The 20,172-nt window shown below is 33.6% G+C and overlaps 2 pseudogenes; one reads left to right on the forward strand and one right to left on the reverse strand.

Annotated features, from left to right (window-relative positions):
- The first annotated feature begins 918 nt into the window (after positions 1-918).
- Positions 919-2,167, forward strand: LOC120134775 (annotated as a pseudogene).
- A 2,315-nt stretch (positions 2,168-4,482) lies between these two features.
- LOC120134776 lies at positions 4,483-6,341 on the reverse strand (annotated as a pseudogene).
- Positions 6,342-20,172: the final 13,831 nt, after the last annotated feature.

The following is a 20,172-nucleotide window of genomic DNA, read 5'->3' on the forward strand; positions in this document are numbered from 1 at the left end:
GAGCTAATAGACATCATTAATATGATTTTATCATATCCCAGTTAGCAGTTTAATGTTCAGCTTAGACAATCACTAATTTTTAACAAAAAATTATGAGCTTAAAATATATGAATAGTCGTGTGACCATTTAATAACTTTTAATAATTTGAGGACTTGACAAAGAAGTATATTATAATCGAGTGATCATTTGTATACTTTATTCATATTTGATAGTTAGGTCTGTAGACTTTTAGGCATGTGTTCGCACTCTAGCTCCAGGTAGAGACGTTCAGATTGAAAGTTGAAACAGAACAAGGGAAGAGACAAACATGTTTTGAACATTAAGGAACACGACAGTTTAAGAAGCTCTTTTTCTTCATTTAATTATATATTTTTTAGGAAAAATAATATGACTTTTCAGTATGCTAAAGTAAAAGCAGTAAAATGAACTCGAATTTAAAATTTTAATTAAAAAAATTAGAACTTATTTAAAAATTAAAAATTAAATTTAAAATTTAAATAACTCCATTTAGAAAATTTTGAACCCAAGCTCAAATATAACACCTATTATTCAGTTATTTCATTTTTTTTCAATTTATTTAAAATTTAACTTATGATTCTCCTAATATAATTTTGTAGTAGATAATTTAATTCATAATTTAAATATTTAATATATAAGAAATATTTATATATTTAATATCATGGACAACAACAATCGATAAAAGTAAAGTATAGGAAATATAAAAACTAAAAACTACATTAAATAAGTTTTTATCAGAAAGATAATATAATTAGGATTGAATACGAACAGACACGAACCTTATCTGCTCTGATTACTTGCTAATAAGAAAAGACACGAATCTTAAAAGCGAGAAAAGAAGAGATGTCCATACAAAACAGCATAAGAAATAATAGCACGCTGCTCTCCGTCAACGCCACATGGAGTTCAATATTCAAAACCCATTAACCCACTTCACTCACTCCTCCCCTTTCCTCTTCCTAGCTGAATCTGATGATTTGCCTACACTCAAAGCTACAGATGCTGATATTTGTTTCAGACGAGAAGCTATTGTTCAATCTCACAGGTAAGTACTAAAATAGGGGTCTAATTCGTGTGTTCATTTCGTTTTGTGGTATAAGTTTGCTTTCTTTTTCAGTTTGCTTGCAAATTCGACCCTTTTATATCGTATCTTGCCGTCAATTATCTCGACCGGTTCTTATCAAGCCAAGCAATACCGCAGCAACCTAAGCCATGGGTTTTACGACTTGTTGCAGTCTGTTGTGTCTCTTTAGCTGCCAAGATGACGAAACCGAGTTCTCTCTCACCGACGTTCAGGTAAAATTCTTAAACTTTGGATGTTTTAACGTTGCCAAGACGAATTTTATACGTGTGGTTGTGGAAAATTCGTATAGGCCGATGGGGGTTTCATGTTGATGCACAAACGGTAGAGAGAATGGAATATGTAATCTTGGGAGCATTAAAATGGCTGATGCGTTCGATAACTCCTTTCTCTTTCGTATTCTTCATTTCGTTTTTCAACCTCAAAGACCCTTCGTTAATGCAAGCTCTCAGTGCACGAGCTGTTGAAATCATCTTCAAAGCTCAATCGGATATAAAGGGTTTTAGAGTTCAAGCCATCGATAATTGCAGCATCGGCGCTTCTGTCTGCCTCTAATGAACTATTTCCCTCGCTGTTCCCCAGCTATCACAAGGCAATTTCCGGCTGTTTATACATACATAAGGTGACATTGCAGTACAATGTGGTTTGTTTATTAATGTTTTGCTATTAGTGGTAATGAATTCTCGTGCAGGAAAACCTGTTAGAATGCTACAATAGACAATTGGATGGAAGCGGCAGGGAAGGAGAGAGATGATTCGATGGTTTACAGCTGCAACACGGCAGTCAATATGCTCGACCAGCAATTTTCATGTTCAGAAAGTGAAAATGGAAAAATCAGTGATTATTCGGAAAATCAAACACTGTTGATGATGAGAGCTAGTTTTCTTTCGGATAACAGAACAAAAAGGGAAAAAGAATGGAAAATGAGAAATGTCGGATGCTACAACCAGAGACCAATAAGAGAAGAAGTTGTCTGTTCCATGAATTGGGGAGTTAGGGAATTTTTGTTTTCCTTTGCCTTTGTTTTTTCAAGGTATCGACATAGACGAATCACTTCATCGCTTTGAATTGTAGGTTGGATTTTGTTGATCTGTTGGGTGTTACCGTGCTTGTCTCTTAGTTTTCGCAGAAGAATAATAGTGGCAATACTACTATGAAACACATCATGATCAAAAAATGCTTATAATGTTTTATAAATAATTGTTCGTCTCTACTGCATTCACACATTTTAATAAAGTTAGAAATCATAATAAGTTATTCGCATCAATACATACATTTTAATAATATATACACACATCTTAATAATATGATAAAATTTCAAAGATTTCGTAAAATTATAATTTAAAAAATAAATTATGAAATCCATATATTTTAAAAATGTTTTTTTTCAAAATTATTGTTTAAAATATTAAAAAATATCAAAAATAAAATTTTAGTTATGATTGAGGGGCCCAATGAGATATTTTTTTAATAATTTAGCATGACATGTCACCTCTTTAACAATATTTAAGGGTCGATGCTTGCTTTTTATACAAAATATAAAGTTTAATATTTATTTTGTAATTTTTAAAAAATCAATTACAAAAAAAATCATTTTAAGACAGTTTAATGACCAATTATAAAATGTACTCTATTTTATATTAGTGCATATCAATGTGCGGCATTTGTTGTAGACTTATCCCTCAATCAATAAATTTTTAATAATTAATTCTTCAAAGTTCGAACAAATGGTAATAAATAATAGAATAAACAATATAAATGGTCACCAAATTTTTACGATATTTGTATTTTAGTTATTCAATTTTTAAAACTTGTAATATAATTATTGGACTTTTAATCCTCTTTTATTATTCAAATTGTCATCATTTGTCGTTAAAAAATATTGACATGACACGTTAAAATCATATTCTCAAAAAAATTCTAAGTTTCTCATACCTAAAATTGGTAGCCTTCGCTCACCCTTTTGCCGTCGATTCTGCCCATGTCTGATAGTTTATCTAGTCGAAAAGATCACTAAACTACTCCTCTATCATTCTTCTATTTCTTTCCCTCGGTTCAAACTCTTCAGAAAATCTTTTAATCTCCTCAAATCCTATTCAAAATTAAAAGCTTGAAAATTGAACTATGTTAATTTTCTTGCCAAACAACTCGCCAAGACCTAGATAAGCAGTTTTCTTTTTCTTTTCTTCTGCTTATTGTTGTTTATTACGACTGACATTGATGGTTGACTATGAATGGTGACTGAATTGATGAAAGTGGTTCAGGATTGGTTTGGTGGTGGATTGTAGTTGTGGCTCATGATTATGGTGTTTAGAACTCAGGTAAATGATGGTGATGAATGGTTTAATGGTCGTGGGATCTTAATTATGGAGGACATTTTGTTTAGAGGTGACAACAATCAAAAGAACTTAAACGATGATGGTGAAAGCAAAAAGGATATTGGTGTCTATCAATTAATCTGAGAAACTTGGGGTTTTCGTGGAAGAAGATGAATCTAAAGTGCCATGTCAGTATTGTTTAAGTTTTAAAAATCCGATGACTAAATACAAATACCCTAAAATTTTGGTGTCCATTTTTGAAATTTTTCGTTAGTATTATTATGTTTATTATACGTGACGAAACTATGAAGGCCTTGACCTACATTTTTTGTCTAATAATAATTTAAATATTTATTAAATCAAGATTAACTTTGAAATTAAATATTTAAACGTCTTAACTAATTCTGACCATGTTTAGTATTCATGAACCATTACGTATCTATCCCTTTCCTCTTAAGTCATTGATTATGCAATGCATTTATGAATGAAAATACAATGTATGTATGTACTAACTCATCCAACCTGTTACTGTTACAACCAAAAGTGAAACAATTCACATTTGAGAATTTAGAATAATTTGAACTGCCTGTGGGAACATACAGTTTTTTTAAACCAACCCTAAATTCAGTCTTCAATCCCCTTATTTAATATTTAAGTTGTTCTTTGTACATTTCCTTTTCTTTAATCACTTTGCATCTTTCCATTTATTCAATGCATTGACCCCCTATTTCGTTTCCAAGTTTTCTTTCTAAAACCCTAAATTAAGCCTCCATCTGTTTATTAGGATTATTATTGTGTGTGAGTGTTGGGGTGGGGGCTCGAAACATGCAATAGATTAACTGAAGAAACAGAAAACAGCAAACTGTAGAAGATCATTGATTTGAAACCAAATCAAAGGACCATTCCATTATACTCTCAGTTATACAACTGAAAAACAAACGAAAAGACAACTTCAACTAGGTATATAATCTATGCTAAGTGCTACCTATAGCATCCAAAATCTGAAAAAGCAAGTTTATGGCCATCCTCGGATCGACTGAAAGAGTAAATCAGCAGCCTGAGCATCATAGTACATGTCGCAAAAGGCGATGGTTCCAAGGTGATGGATAATCATCTTGGCTGTGGTCGTAGATGTTGTCTGCAACAAAACTCGCTCCAGAAATCCCCACTGCTATGAGTTTCATATATATATGTAGAAGGAAGATAAGTACTATCTTCTACACCGGGCGCAATAACATTTAAGCCGGAGCCGGAGGACGACGATTCAGCAGTTGAAGATATTGCTGAAGACATGGATGCACTCTCTAAGATCATGTTGGCCGGAGTATCAATAAGGGTGTTTTCAGTTCCACCTTCAGAATTCTGAGTGACTTCACTTCGGCAACAAGAGTTGTCTTTCGCATCAGATGTAGTCGGATTTCGCTTAGTAAGCTTCTTCAGATGAGAATGCCAGTGGTTCTTTATTTCATTGTCTGTTCTTCCAGGTAAACTTGCAGCGAGGGCAGACCATCTGTATAAATCAAATATTATTACTTAAAATTTTCATATATTTGGCTAACTATATTGTTGAATAATGAAAAAAAGTTAAAGTTAGATCAAACCGGTTTCGAAATTATTCATGAAACTTGATGATCAATGCATCTTCTTCTTTAGTGAAGTTCCCATGTTTTGGTTGAGGCTGGAGGTAATTTTTCCACCTTAACTTGCAACTCCGTCCGTACCTTTTAAGACCTCAAGAAAATTTAGAAAAAAGGAATACAATATCATTTTATGAACATTGATCAAGTATATATAAAAAGCACTTACACTTCATTAGAATGTATCAAAACCCTAACTATCGTTTCCAAATTCTAAGAAAATTTAATTAGGTTTTCCCTTTTTAACAAACAAAATTGATGCAAGGGGATCCGAGACAGATGATGCTGAACTGTCAGATTGCACATTGATGACGCTGAGATACCATGAATTGGCAGATCAGCGCAAAACCGAGAATTGATTGTGACATGTTCTTCATTGGGGTCGTTTTGAGTATGTTTCAGTCTTTTGGTCATAACTTTGGCTACATGTGTCAGAATCGCGCATAAGACCCCAATCCGGAAAGCTCTTTTCGACGCGCACGCTATCCACATGAGCTATGCTCCACGTGGCCTTTTTTTCAACCTCAAATTCTGCCGTTTTCCCCTCCGAAACACTAGATTTAGATATTTTTTACTATTCATGGTAATATTTCGATTGTCAATTAGGAAGTCAATTTAAATCCGATTTAGGCTGGATTTTTTGGAGATTGCTTATTTTATTTCGAATTTCAATTTAGAGTGATTTTTGGGATTTTTCTATTTTTGGCAAAATTCGAATAAAGACGATTTTTGGCTATAACAGTCCGGCTTGTGGACTGATTTTGGGCATTGTTTGATTTTATAATATTTTATTAAACCCTAGAGACTTTTTTTCCCTGGTTTTTTTGGGTGAATTTTCTCTTGAGAATCATCTATTGGAGCGCCTGCAGGATAATCACTATTCTGTCCGGCGTCAAAAATAAACCTAGTAAAAAAAACCAAAACGAACCTGATTAGATAAATATGAAACCTGTGCTGACAAAAAAGGAAAAAATAATATAAAAATAAAGTTCAGACTTGATAATGAAATAAGTTCTCTCCTTGTTTTATATCCAGAAAAAAAAAAGCAGAACTTGAATCAATATCCAGAAAGAAGTTCTTTCATTTTAGATTTACAGTTTAGAACAATAAGACTGTAAGATCATTGGAAATCAGAAAGGAATAGAAAGTATACCAGCAAGCTTAGGAAGTATATGCCATATGCAAATCCCATATGTGTGGATAAAAGATCTTAGTTTATGATCTTCATCAGGACTCCATGCACCTTGCTTAATTCCAGTTTGATCATAGATGGGAGCTCTCACCATCTTCCTTTGTTTCTATTATAATTAATGTTCTCTCCGCCGGGGCAGTTCTGGATTAGAGCGTTAAACGGAAAGCTCTCATTTATTGATCTGATATGAAAATGAATTGTGTTCAACAATCTCTGAGATAAGTGGGAGAACTTTCTAGGTTAGTGAAGTGAATATTATCTCATACTAAACAATACGACCTAATATGATCTAGTTGATAGGATTTGAATATAGTAAGAACACAACCATAAAAATATATTTAAGGTCAAATTAAGAAAATTTACTATTATTAAAATTCTATAATTTTAAGAACTAAATAATAATTGTACCGATACTCATATCATCGTCATGTTGGCCTCCGCTGTAAAAGGCGTGCAGCTTGAGCTGGGTACCGACGAAGATGACGAACGAGTTCGGCAGTTGTCAGGGCTCAACGACTACGCGCATGGCTAACACATGGATGATGGTTAGAGTTGAACAGGCATATTGCAAACGACGAACACAATACATAAAACTATGAAGCTCTTTAAAAGGACATCGTGCCCTACTTCCATAGGGGAGCATCATATTTATATATAACTGCCAGCCGAGAGCGCAACCTAACCCTTACAACCGAGGTTGCTGCGTCGTTACTCGTTGTCGGGGTTAAAGATTGTCCGTGTCGCCGTCTCTTGTTTCTTCGTTTGTAAAATGAAAACAACAATAGCAATAAATGGATAATCTTAGTTAGAGAGTATGAAGCTTACCCTTCGTTTGTAAGGGGTTCACTCGAGAGAATCAACAAGAGAAATTTCACTGTAAAAGGAGTTGAATTCATTTTTTTTACTGCTCTGGGTGAGATTATAATCATGACCGAAGACTTTAGAGAATGATCTTTCAGCAGCTTGGAGAGCTAAGCAGTCCTGCAATATGGAGGTCTTTTATTCAAGATCTTCTTTGGTAGAATGTTTTCCACTTGGCAGGTTATTTGTTGTCATGCTCTTCTTGAATTAACACTAAAAAATTATTCTGCTAAACTTCTTTTGTGTTTATTAACATTAAATAATGTTATTTGATTTTCTTCTAGATGAGGTTATACTATGAAAGAAGAAGTCAAACGTGCTTTGCCAGCTAGTTTAACACCTACGTCAATATTTTATTATTGTAATAACAACGGTTAATTATGAGTGATCGAATCGTTATAAACTGATAATGTTGGTGATTAATTTATTATTTTTAAAATTTTAGTTAAAAAAAAAATTACTCAAATATTATTTATCATTTATATAATTTACCTTATTTTTAAAATGAGAAACAACTCTTAACTAATTTTTGAGGCCGACAGATTTCTGTTGCAATTACATTTTTTAATTCCTTGGCTATGTTGTCGAGATGTATATTAATGATATAATTATATCTTCTGGTCATATCTGCCAAGAAAAATAAAAATAAAGGGTTGAGCTAATAATCAAATAAAAAATGACTTTATCTCTTCTTCTATCCATTTACGTATCTTGCTCTCGTCAACATTGTCCTAGTCGAAAACAAAATCAAAGATTGTTATTTTTTTAAAGTAGTTATACACCAAACAGTGTGAGGGAGAATATTTTTAACATAATTAAGAAATTTAATAAAGACGTAATCTATCAAGTGATTTTAATGAATAAAAAATGATTTTAACAAATAAAAAATATTATTATTTTCAGAGATTTTAAGTTTGATCAGTTATATCCGTAAAATTATATGCATTATTAATTGATAAAAACATTCTAAATATATAATATTTTATAATTATTATAGACTATTTTAAAAAAAACATGTACATTAACAAACTCAATATACTTTTCTTAGCGACAACGACACTTTATATCGTTATCGAGAAATGTTTGAAAATATTTTGCATTTCCTCGTCAAATAGGAAAATAATAAGCTTAACGCTGATTTTCTTGTTTTCTTTTAAAAAATAATTAAGATTTGAGGTTACTATTTAGTATATAAGATTTAAATTTTAAAAATTTAAAAAACTAAAATTTAAAATTTGTATGGTGTAAAAACAAAAATATACATTTATTTTTTATTTTGTTTTTGTCTACGACATTATCTGATGTATAAAAACAAATTTTTATAATATTTTACATTTATCTTTGTAAAAGCAAATTTTGTTTTTACATTATTTTACATTTTTTATTTTGCTTTTGACTACGACATTATAAGTTGGTCTAGTAGGATGAGACACTAGATTTCTTAAGCAAGGTTAAGGGTTCAAATCCTGACATTTGCGAATGGAGTTAACTGGATTGATCGACCTCGTCTCTAAAATACCCAATTTAGATTAATTCAAAAAATATATTATACAATTATAGGTGAAATAATAAATATTTGTGTTAATTATTATCACAAGGGAATAAATGTTAGTTAAAAAATACAAATTATATAAACTCATTTTTCCCCAAAAACACTATATATATATATATATATATTATATATATATATATATATATAATTTTTATTTTTTAATAAACATATTTTAATATTTTGCACAGCAATAAAGTATTTTATTAAAAAAAGTGAATAATTACATGGAACTCGTCTTTGGGGAGTAACGAATTCCGTTCATTTTTTTTTTCCACAATTAACTATTGTTATTAAAATATAAGTATTTTTTTTGTTAAAAAAATTCTTAAGTACGTAATACTTAAAAAGATATTAAAATTTGATAATTTATTTTATTTGATAAATATTTTATTACAAATTTATAATTAAATTTTATTATACTAAATACAATAACTAATAATTATAAATTTTACTTATATTTTCTTAATTTTTGACGATGTCGAAGAGTGGTTGAATGATGTCGAGCTCGTCGATTTCTTTGTGGTCGTCCGCCTTCGTCATGTTCTTCTGTGTTAGCTTCTTGTTGAACTTGTGTATTGTACATCAGTCTACCACTGTGATTTCCACATTCGGGTGATAATGATAGAGTATTTAATGTATTTGATGTCATCATTAACGTCGTTGACTCAAATTGTACACCAAAATCACTAGATGATTAGGCATATAGAAATAGATCACATGTGCCCGTAGCTTCTTTCGAAGGTGGTTGATAGTGTGGCACTGCATCCATGAACCTCCTACCTACTCTGGTCGGTTATCCATTGAAGCATGATATGGAGGATATACATCATTGTCGTAACCGGTTTTCGTCCGGGAACGAAATATTAAAATTTGGCGGGGAATTTAATAAATAATTTTGAAAATAATTTGTGAGTCGCCATCGATCTTTTGGATTAGGTAGGTCGAATACCTAAAAATTTTCTTTTAAAATAGTTTTTAAGAAAACCATATTTAAAAGATGAACTGATCTGCGTTTTATAACCAAAAATTCGTTCTTTTAATAATAAAAGGGATTCGTGGTCGGTTACGTTTAGGGAAGGATTAGCACCCCTACAACGCCCAAAATTGGTACTTTTTAATTTATAAATTGTCTCTATTAAAATGCAAAAATATATTTAATTTATATTCTATTAAAAAAATATTAATTAAAAATATCCGAAAAGAACTTCTAGGTACCTTAAGACAGCTCTTTTCTTTGATATTGATAAATATTAATTTAAATAATTGTTTACTTTTAATTTTAAAATATCAGAATAGGACATCCAGTTGTATTAAGACTGTCCTTTTCTTCGATATTAAAAAAACAAATATTTAAAAAAAATTATATGTATATTTATGAATATATAAAAATATTTAACAGTATAAATAAAAATACCACTAAAAAATATTTTAAGCAATAAAATGAAAAACATAAAATAAAAACTAAATTATGAATAAGATAAAACTAAATCTAATTCCTAATTAATTGAAATCATAGGGATTAAATATATTTTTTTTAATTTAATAATTTAATGACCAAAATAAAATTATCTAAAATTCAAATTTTTAATAAAATAAATTAAAAGTATGAACTAGGGACTAAAAAATTATTTATTAAATTAAGGGATTAAATCTGTCATTTATCCTAAATATATTTTAATTAAAAAGACTAAAATGAATAAAATTAAATTCAAAGACCGAATTAAAATTCTTTAAATTCAGTTTAGTGACCAAAATGTAAAGTTTACAAATATGAAGGACTGCGGAAGGGATTTAACTATTTTGTAATTACGCGCATAGTCCTTCCCGAAACGACGTCGTTCGGGAAGGACTATAAATGTCCAAATCGGCTGGCCGAAGGGCCAACCATTCATTCCTCATTTCCTTCTCTCTCTAAACGAGAGAGTTTTAAACTCTCTGCCTCTCTCTAGCTTCCCTCACCGGAGGGAAGCCGGTCACCGGTCGGCCACCGTGTGCCACCGTGAATGTCATCGCCGGCCACCGCATCGGTGGCCGGAAAAAATTATTCTTATACTAATAGATAGATCGGACCGTCCTAAGGACGGTTCCGATGTTCTTTTCCCTTAAATGGCTCCCAATCGGAGCAGATCTGTAAATATACCTTCGGTATTTTGGTTCTCCGGCGATGTTCAGTTTCCGGCGACGGTCAAGGCTTCCTTGGTAAGTCTCTTCTTCCTTTTTCTTCTCTTTTTTTTTTCCTTCTGGTTCTTTGCTGCTGAGATCGTTGGTATAGTTGTTTTTCTGTATATTTTTTTTGTTCTGTCTCTTCTTTTGTCTCTCCGTCTCTGTCTCTTTTTTTCAGGTGGGTGGTGGCTTTTATAGCCACCACGGTGTTCGTCTCGGACCGGTCCGAAGAGGGGGGACTCGGTGAGTCACCGGACTACCAGTGGTGACTCACCCTGTAGCCTTGCATGGACGGCTGGCGTTGATCTTCTGGAAGCATCATTCGGGACGTGGCAGCGGCGGAGGCGGTGAGGCTTCTGGAAGCAGCAGCAGCGGCGGCCGCGTGGCCCTAGGGTATCATACCTAGGGTTTGTGCTGGATGAGTGTGGGCCGTTGGATCTCTCAGATCCAACGGCTGTGATGATGAGGCGGCTGGGATTAGGTTTAGGAAACCCTAACTGGAAATCTACACATTTAGGGTTTCTAGTTAGTTTTGGACCGGTTCTGGTTGGTTTGTAACTGGACCGGTCCAGTTGTAATTGGGCCTGTAAATATTATTATGTATTTAATATATTTATATAAATTAATAATAATATAATGATAATAATAATAATAATGATAATAATAATATAATAATGATAATAATAATAATAATATAATAAATAATAATAATAATAATGATAATAATATAATAATAATAATAATAATATGGATAAAAAATTTAGTATCTTCAGCTGCCCCTCTTTGCTCATTCTTGTGTTAACAAGAATAGGGCAAAGATAAAAAGATAATAAAATTTTTTATCCATTTGACTTTACTTGATTATTGTGGAGATGTTGAATAAATTCTTCTCTTTCTCCAGATGAGTTCTTCTCATTACGAACTTTCTGCTGGGGATGAGTTCCATCAAATGATGAATTCAAGCAAAAGATTGAACAAGTTCTTCTCATTATGAACTTCTTCCTTCTTCTTCAGATGAGTTCTTCTCATGAACCTTCTGGTAATGTTGATCCATCAAGTGATGAATTCAAGCAAAAGGTTGAACAAGTTCTTCTCATTATGAACTTCTTCTTCCTTCTTCAGATGACGAGTTCTTCTCATTATGAACTCTTCCTCTGGAAATGATGATCCATCAAATTGATGAATTCAAGCAAAAGGTTGAACAAGTTCTTCTCATTATGAACTTCTTCTTCCTTCTTCAGATGACGAGTTCTTCTCATTATGAACTCTTCCCTTGGAAATGATGATCCATCAAATTGATGAATTCAAACAAAAGGTTGAACAAGTTCTTCTCATTATGAACTTCTTCTTCCTTCTTCAGATGACGAATTCTTCTCATTATGAACTTTCCTCTGGAAATGATGATCCATCAAATTGATGAATTTGAATCTTTGCTAAATCTTTGAAATTCTGTTAAAAATTCAACAAGAATAAAAATGAATGAAAATGCACCTATTTTTGTAAACACCTAAAATGATGCATGAATGTTAAGTTATTTGATTTCAGATTGGTGAACTGAATATTTCTTCAGTTGTAGAAACCCAATAAATCTTTCTTCTTCAAAATCAGAGAATCTATCCCTTGACAAATGTAGAGGTAGATATAATGTCACAAAAATTTCTTGAGAATAAAACTCAATTGTATAAGCTCTTGAAAAGCTTGCATTCAGGCAACATGTTGATTCTGATAACAGCTCATCTGATTATGAAGTGGCCTTTCAAAGATGACTTCACAGATATCGATAGTTCTTTTAATACCAAGAAATCTTGAATTCTGATGAAGAAAATAAACTGTTATACTTGACAAGAATGGGATTCTAGAGTGCTGAAACTTCAATATCCATGTAAAAATGTGGTCCAGATTTATCAATTATAAAATTGATAAATTTTATACGTGCTGCTCAAATGACTAAAGCTGCTGATGCACTTCTTCAGATCAAATAACTCAAAGAACGCTTCCAGAAGATGCTATTGGCAAATTCATCTTCTAAACTCAATGCTTGATTCTGTCTAATCAGATCAGATAACTCAAAGAACACTTCCAGAAAATGCTATGTTCTGTCCAACCAGATCAGATAACTCAAAGAACACTTCCAGAAGATGCTATGTTCTTCTAACCAGATCAGATAACTCAAAGAACACTTCCAGAAGATGCTATGTTCTGTCTAACCAGATCAGATACCTCAAAGAACACTTTCAGAAGATGCTATGTTCTGTCTAACCAGATCAGATACCTCAAAGAACACTTTCAGAAGATGCTATGTTCTGTCCAACCAGATCAGATAACTCAAAGAACACTTCCAGAAGATGCTATGTTCTTCTAACCAGATCAGATAACTCAAAGAACACTTCCAGAAGATGCTATGTTCTGTCCAACCAGATCAGATAACTCAAAGAACACTTCCAGAAGATGATATGTTCTTCTAACCAGATCAGATAACTCAAAGAACACTTCCAGAAGATGCTATGTTCTGTCCAACCAGATCAGATAACTCAAAGAACACTTCCAGAAGATGCTATGTTCTTCTAACCAGATCAGATAACTCAAAGAACACTTCCAGAAGATGCTATGTTCTTCTAACCAGATCAGATAACTCAAAGAACACTTCCAGAAGATGCTATGTTCTTCTAACCAGATCAGATAACTCAAGAACACTTCCAGAAGATGCTATATTCTTCTAACCAGATAGATAACTCAAAGAACACTTCCAGAAGATGCTATGTTCTTCTAACCAGATCAGATAACTCAAAGAACACTTCCAGAAGATGCTATGTTCTGTCCAACCAGATCAGATAACTCAAAGAACACTTCCAGAAGATGCTATTGAGCACATATAAAAGGTTGAATTGTTTATAAACATGTTCAGGAAGTGTCGAATTGACAGAAAGGGTCTGTAAGGCTTCTGAAGCCTATGACAATGAGCCACCTTCGAGTATCCAGAAGTATGTTCTTGATGAGTTCTGAAAATGGAATCTAGTATGGGTTGGAAGGAATAAAGTTACTCCATTTGAACCTGATGAGGTGGAAATGCTTCTAGGTTTCCTTAAAAAACCATATACAAGGATTTGTATAGAAACATGTTTCCTAGTGATATCAATGTCTTGTTTCTTTTTGCTGGAATCAATACTACAAAGATCATCTTCTACTGTTTTAGTATATCTTTGAAAACAGATGTGCAAGAACTGAATGGTGATCGGTTGGAGCAATTGATGAGTAGATTTGGCGGATACGACCTTGTTGTTGGTTATATCTAGCATACACCCTTATTGTTCAAGATGGTGATGATTTGCTTATTTTGTATTCCATGTATTTAAAAGTATTAACATAAAGTGATATTCAGAAATCTTTAATTTATTTCAAAATTATGTTTCAATAGAAAGAATAAATTGAATTTCCAAAAATAAATGAATCTCAAATAAATTGAACTTGAAATAGATGAATTGTATTCAAAGTTCTGGCAATCATAAGAATAATAAAAATTCAAATGTCTCAACAAATTATAAGCATAAGTATTTCTAAATTAATCAAGTTGACACAACTTAGAGTAATGATGTAAGCCTTTGTCTGGAAGATCTCAAACGTTGTTGAAATGCTTGTAGATGTGAAGTTTCTTCCAAACTACCAAAATCTTAAGAGAATTCAATTGCCGGATGCCTAATATCAACCTGCATTTGAGCCGCCTTTTCAGGTTCACTCAAATCCTTCCTTTGTTTACAAGATGCCTTTGCGGGTTTTCACCTTGACCCCTTTTTTTTTTTCCTTTTCTTTTTTTTCTTTTCTTTTTTTTTCTTTTTTTTTTTCTCTTTTTTCTTCTTCAAGCATAATATTCTGACAGAATCTGAGTTTTGGATTTTTCAGAATTTTTCCATCCATTTCTGCCAAGATCAACGCTCCTCCGGAAAAGGCTTTTTCACAACGTATGGCCCTTCCCAATTAGGCATCCATTTCCCACGGAAATCCTTATGTATAGGCAAGATCTTTTTAATACTAGATCACCCTCTTGGAATTCTCTTGGATGTACTTCTTATCATGAGACTTCATCATCCGTTTCTGATACATCTGTCCATGGCAAATAGCTTTCAATCTTTTCTCCTCAATAAGGTTTAATTGATCAACTCTAGCTTGGATCCATTCAGATTCATCCAATTTTATTCTCTCAATATTCGGAGCGATGGAATCAACTTCAATGGTAAGACTGCTTCCATCCCGTAGACTAAAGAAAAAGGCGTTGCCCCAGTAGATGTTCGAACAGTAGTTCGGTATGCATATAGAGCAAAAGATAACTTCTCGTGCCAATCTTTGTAAGTTTCAGTGGTCTTGTAATGATTCTCTTGATGTTCTTATTGCTGCTTCAACTGCCCCATTCATCTTTGGACGATATGCCTGAATTTGCATGTTTGATCTTAAACTGTGCACAAAGTTCGGTCATCATTTATTGTTCAGGTTCAGAGCATTATCTGTAATGATCCTTTCTGGTAGACCATACCGGCAAACTATCTCTTTTTATGAACTTGCAGACTGTGGATCTCTTAATATTGGTGTATGAAGCAGCTTCAACCCATTTGGTAAAATAATCAATTGCCACAAGGATGAAGCAATGTCCATTTGATGCTTTTGGTGTGATTGCCCCAATGACATCTATTCCCCATAGAAAATGGCCAAGGCGCAGTCATTACAGTAAAGGAGAGGGGGTACATGAATCTTGTCTGCATATCTGGCATTTATGACATTCCTTGCGTAATCAATGCAATCTGTGTACATGGTAGCCCAATATATCCATATCTCATTATTTTTTTGGCCATGGAAAGACCATTTGCATGTGTTCCACATATTCCACTGTGTACTTCTTCAACGACATTCGAGCTTCATTGGTATTAAACATCTCAACAGCATTTGATCACTGCTTCTCTATACATAATCTCTCCATCAAGAAAATATCCAGCAGCCATTCTTCAAGGTCTTTTATCAATTTTGATGCATTTGGTGGATAACTTTGATTTTTGATATATTGCAGGATATCATGATACCATGGTTTACCATCTACCTCTTCTTCCACACTATAACAATGTGCAGGAATTTCATACTTGCATTTGATTGGCATCATATCAAACCTTCTTAGTTGCCTGAAAATAGCAGCTAATGTAGCCAAAGCATCTGCCATTTGATTTTCTTCTCGAGGGAGATAATTGAAGGTAACTCTCAAATTCTTTCATAATTCGAGTGTAAAATTTCGGTATTCCAATAATTTGGGATCTTTTGTTTCCCATTCTCCTCGCAATTGATACACCATTAACGATGAATCTCCATATATCTTGAGAAATTTGATTTTTCTTTCTATAGCTGCTTTCAATCCCATGACACAAGCTTCATATTCGCCATATATTGGTACAAAAGAACTCCAGTCTGCTTGTAAAGGGATAATAAACATTTTCAGGAGAAATTAACACTGCCCCGATTCCTCGTCCCAAAGCATTAGATGCTCCATCAAAATAAAGCTTCCAAGTTGCAAATTCATCATTATTCTGACTTCTTCATTCATGGATATGCACAACAAATCTTCATCGGGAAAATTGAAGTTCAAAGGTGATAATCATTTATACACGACTGGCGAGAAATCAGCTATGACACTTCTTTTATCGCTTTTTGGTTGACATAGATAATATCAAACTCAGATAATAACATCTGCCATAGCATTCTGCCTGTCAAAGCTGGTGATTCCATTAAGAACTTTAAAGGATCAAGTTTTGATATCAACCAAGTAGTATGGTATAACATATATTGTCTGAGTCTTCGAGTAGTCCACACCAAAGCACAACATAATTTTTTGTATTGGTGGATATCGAACTTCACAATCGGTAAATTTCTTGCTCAGATAATAAATAGCTTTTTTTTCTTCTGATCATCATGCTGTCCTAGTACACATCCCATCGAATTTTCGAAAGACCGTCAAATAGAGAATTAATGGTCTATCAGGCATCGGTGATACTAAAATGGGGGCATTGGATAATATTTCTTAATAATATCCAAAGTTTCCTGACATTCTTCATTCCAGACTTCAGGATTGTTCTTTCGAAGTAATTTGAACACTGGATCATTGTCAGTCAATTGAGAAATGAACCGAGATATATAATTTAATCTTCCCAAAAAGCCTCGAACTTCTTTTTTTGTATTGGGTGGTGGAAGATCTTGAATTGCTTTTACTTTATCTGGATCAATCTCGATTCCTTTTTGCTGACCACAAATCCCAAAAGTTTTCGGAAGTTACCCAAAAGTGCATTTAGCAGGGTTAGCTTTAATTGATACTTCCTCAATCTCTGGAAAAGCTTTCTCAAATTTGAATATGTTTCTTCGTTCGGATTTGGCAATCATGTCATCTACATATACTTCAATCTCTTTGTGCACATGTCATGAAACAAAGTTACCATAGCTCTTTGATATGTTGCCCCTGCATTTTTCAATCCAAATGGCATCACTTATAACAGAATGTGCCCCACATGGTTATAATGTCGTCTTTTCCATGTCTTCAGGATTCATTTATCTGATATATCCTGAAAAACCATCCATAATGAAAACCATGCATGCCCTGCAGTATTGTCCACCAGTGTGTCTATGTGGGTAATGGAAAGCTATCTTTCGGACTAGCTTGTTGAGATCTTGTAATCCACGCACATTCGAACTTTTCCATTTTTCTTGGTACGGGAACAATGTTGGTACCCATTCTGGGTATTTAGATGCCTGTAGGAACCCTGCATGATTTGTTTCATTACTTCTTCTTTGATTTGTACAACATTTCTGGCCTCATTCTTCTGAGCTTTGTTGGATGGTTTTTATTCCGGATTGATTGGAAGCTTGTGTATCACTATATCTGTGCTCAAACCAGGCATATCTTGATAAGACCAGGCAAAGATATCTTTGAACTCTTGAAGGAGATTTATCAATTCTTGTTTATCTGGACTGTCAGAGTGGTACAATTTTCACCTCTTTCTTTCTTCATGTTCCCAAATTCACAGTCTTAACCTCTTCTTTGGGGTAGAATTTGTTGTCTTCTTTTTCTACCAATCTAATAGTTCAGTAGGAACATCACATTCCAGTTCATCCTCACAACCATTGATTTCTTCCAGAATATAGGCTGCTCTAAATTTATCACTGGATTAAATCTAGGAATAAACATGCTATTAACACGGTGACACCTGCAAATTTAAGTCGGAACATTTCCGAAAAGAATATAAATTATGAAAAATGTAAGAAAATGTAAAGAATGATTGTTATCTGAAAATTTAAAGAAAGTTCCTTATTTAACAATTCTTTACAAGATAACAAAAAGTTTCTATTTTTGATCTAAACATAAAGATTAGTTCTGAATATACTCTGCATTAATATTAAAAACTATAGGAAGATCTTCAGTGTCCAATTGGTGAGTGTTTCTCCAGGAAGGCATGGTCGATCATATCCAAGTACTTGCCAGTCTTGTTGTTATTCGCGATCATGTGATAAATAATTCATAGCTTCTTCAACTATGTCTTGGTCTTCATAACTTTTCTTCTTTAAAGGCTTCAACAAGTTGCTGTTCCACATTAATTGTTCCCCCTGATCTGAATGTTGTCTTAACTGTGGGAAAGACATGTGTTTCCAAAGGATTTCCTCCTTTCAATTTTGCCTTTCTGTCTCACATATTCTTTTCATCTCTTTGTTCTTCTGCTGAAGATTGGGCTTAAACCCCAGCCCAAAACGGTCTTTTTCATCTTATATGAGGGAAATGAAATCCCTTGAAGATTCTTCCTAGACCTCTCAGTTTTAGCTCCAATGCCTAAAGTTTGTTGTACGTCATCTTGGTGCAATCAGACAATCTGGGATATGGAATTTCCTCCTTCTGCAACAAAGGTTGTATTTACAAATTCAAGAGCTCGAAAAGAGCATTCAAGAGCTTCATCATTGGTGTCGATATATGGAACATTGCTTGTTATAGACGCAATGATTTCTTCTTCAGCATTGACACATATTAGTGTCCATCCACAACAAATTTCAATTTCTGATGTAATGAAGAAGGAACGGCTCCTGCTGAATGAATCCATGGCCTCCCTAATAGACAATATATGTGGGGTGGATATCCATCACCACAAAGTCAATATTGTACACTACTGGGCCGATTAACAAAGGTATTTCCATTTTCCCAAGCACTTCTTTTGAGTACCATCAAATGCTCGTACCACATTTGATAACTCTTCATGTGTGATTGATCCAGAGGCATTCTTTGAAGTGTAACTGAGGCATCAAATTGAGGGCAGACCCATTGTCAATCAATACTCCTGGCAACATGACCATGACAATGTGTCGTGATGTTTAAAGCTTTTACTGATCCCATTCCGCCTTCTGGTATTTCATCTGTGAAGGTTATGTAATTGTCGGCGGCTATATGTCCCACAATTCTGTCAAGTTTGAGGGATATCTTCGGGGATAAATGTTTGATTGAGGATTTTCATCAAAGCATTTCTATGTGCTTCTGAATTCATCAAGAGATCAAGATAGAAATTCTCGTTGTTTGTGTAGTTGTTCAACCACACTATACTCACTATGTTTCAAGAACTTCAAAAATTCTTGAGCTTGCTTTTCTGTCACAGGTTCATTAAATGCTGGAAGGGATTCATCCTCAAATACCTTCTGAGGTATTGCCATGGCTTTTCCTTTTGCTTTCACTTGTTCTGAAGCATTAGATGTTTCGGGAGAGTAACATCTCCCACTTCTCGTAAAGAAACCGACTTCGCTCACTGCTTCAGATGTCGATGTTGTACTCAAACTCTATTTTTTCTCTTCTGTTTTATCTAGAGAATCAGATCCTCCTACCATTGAAACATTGGTAGTATAATTCCAAGGTACCATGCGGGTATCTTTGTATGGAAATGGTAGAGGAGTGGTAATGACTACTTTGGCCTTATTGGTGCCGGAATCACCGTGGATGATTTCACATTAATGATCACAGGATCATTTATTCTTTGATTTGGTTTAGAATCCTCTGATGAGCAAACATCATCTTCTTTTTTCCCGGGTTCTTCTTCAAAGAATTGTATTTCTCTGTTGTTCATCAATTTTTGCACCAAGTTCCTAAACTCAAGACATAATTGAATTTTATGCCCTTGCTCCTGATATTCACAATAATTCTTACCTTCATTCGGCTTTGGCCTGAATTGTTGTGGAATTATACCGGCTACAGAGAGTTGTTGGAATACCCAAACAAAAGGAGATTTAATTTCAGAAATGTCAGTCTTTGCTTTCTTCTGTTCTCTTCCTGAATTGCATTCACGTTTTATCTCCA

The sequence above is a fragment of the Hibiscus syriacus genome, unplaced genomic scaffold, assembly GCF_006381635.1.
Source record: "Hibiscus syriacus cultivar Baekdansim isolate YM2019G1 unplaced genomic scaffold, ASM638163v2 tig00110597_pilon, whole genome shotgun sequence".
In the NCBI taxonomy this organism is placed as follows: Eukaryota; Viridiplantae; Streptophyta; class Magnoliopsida; order Malvales; family Malvaceae; genus Hibiscus; species Hibiscus syriacus.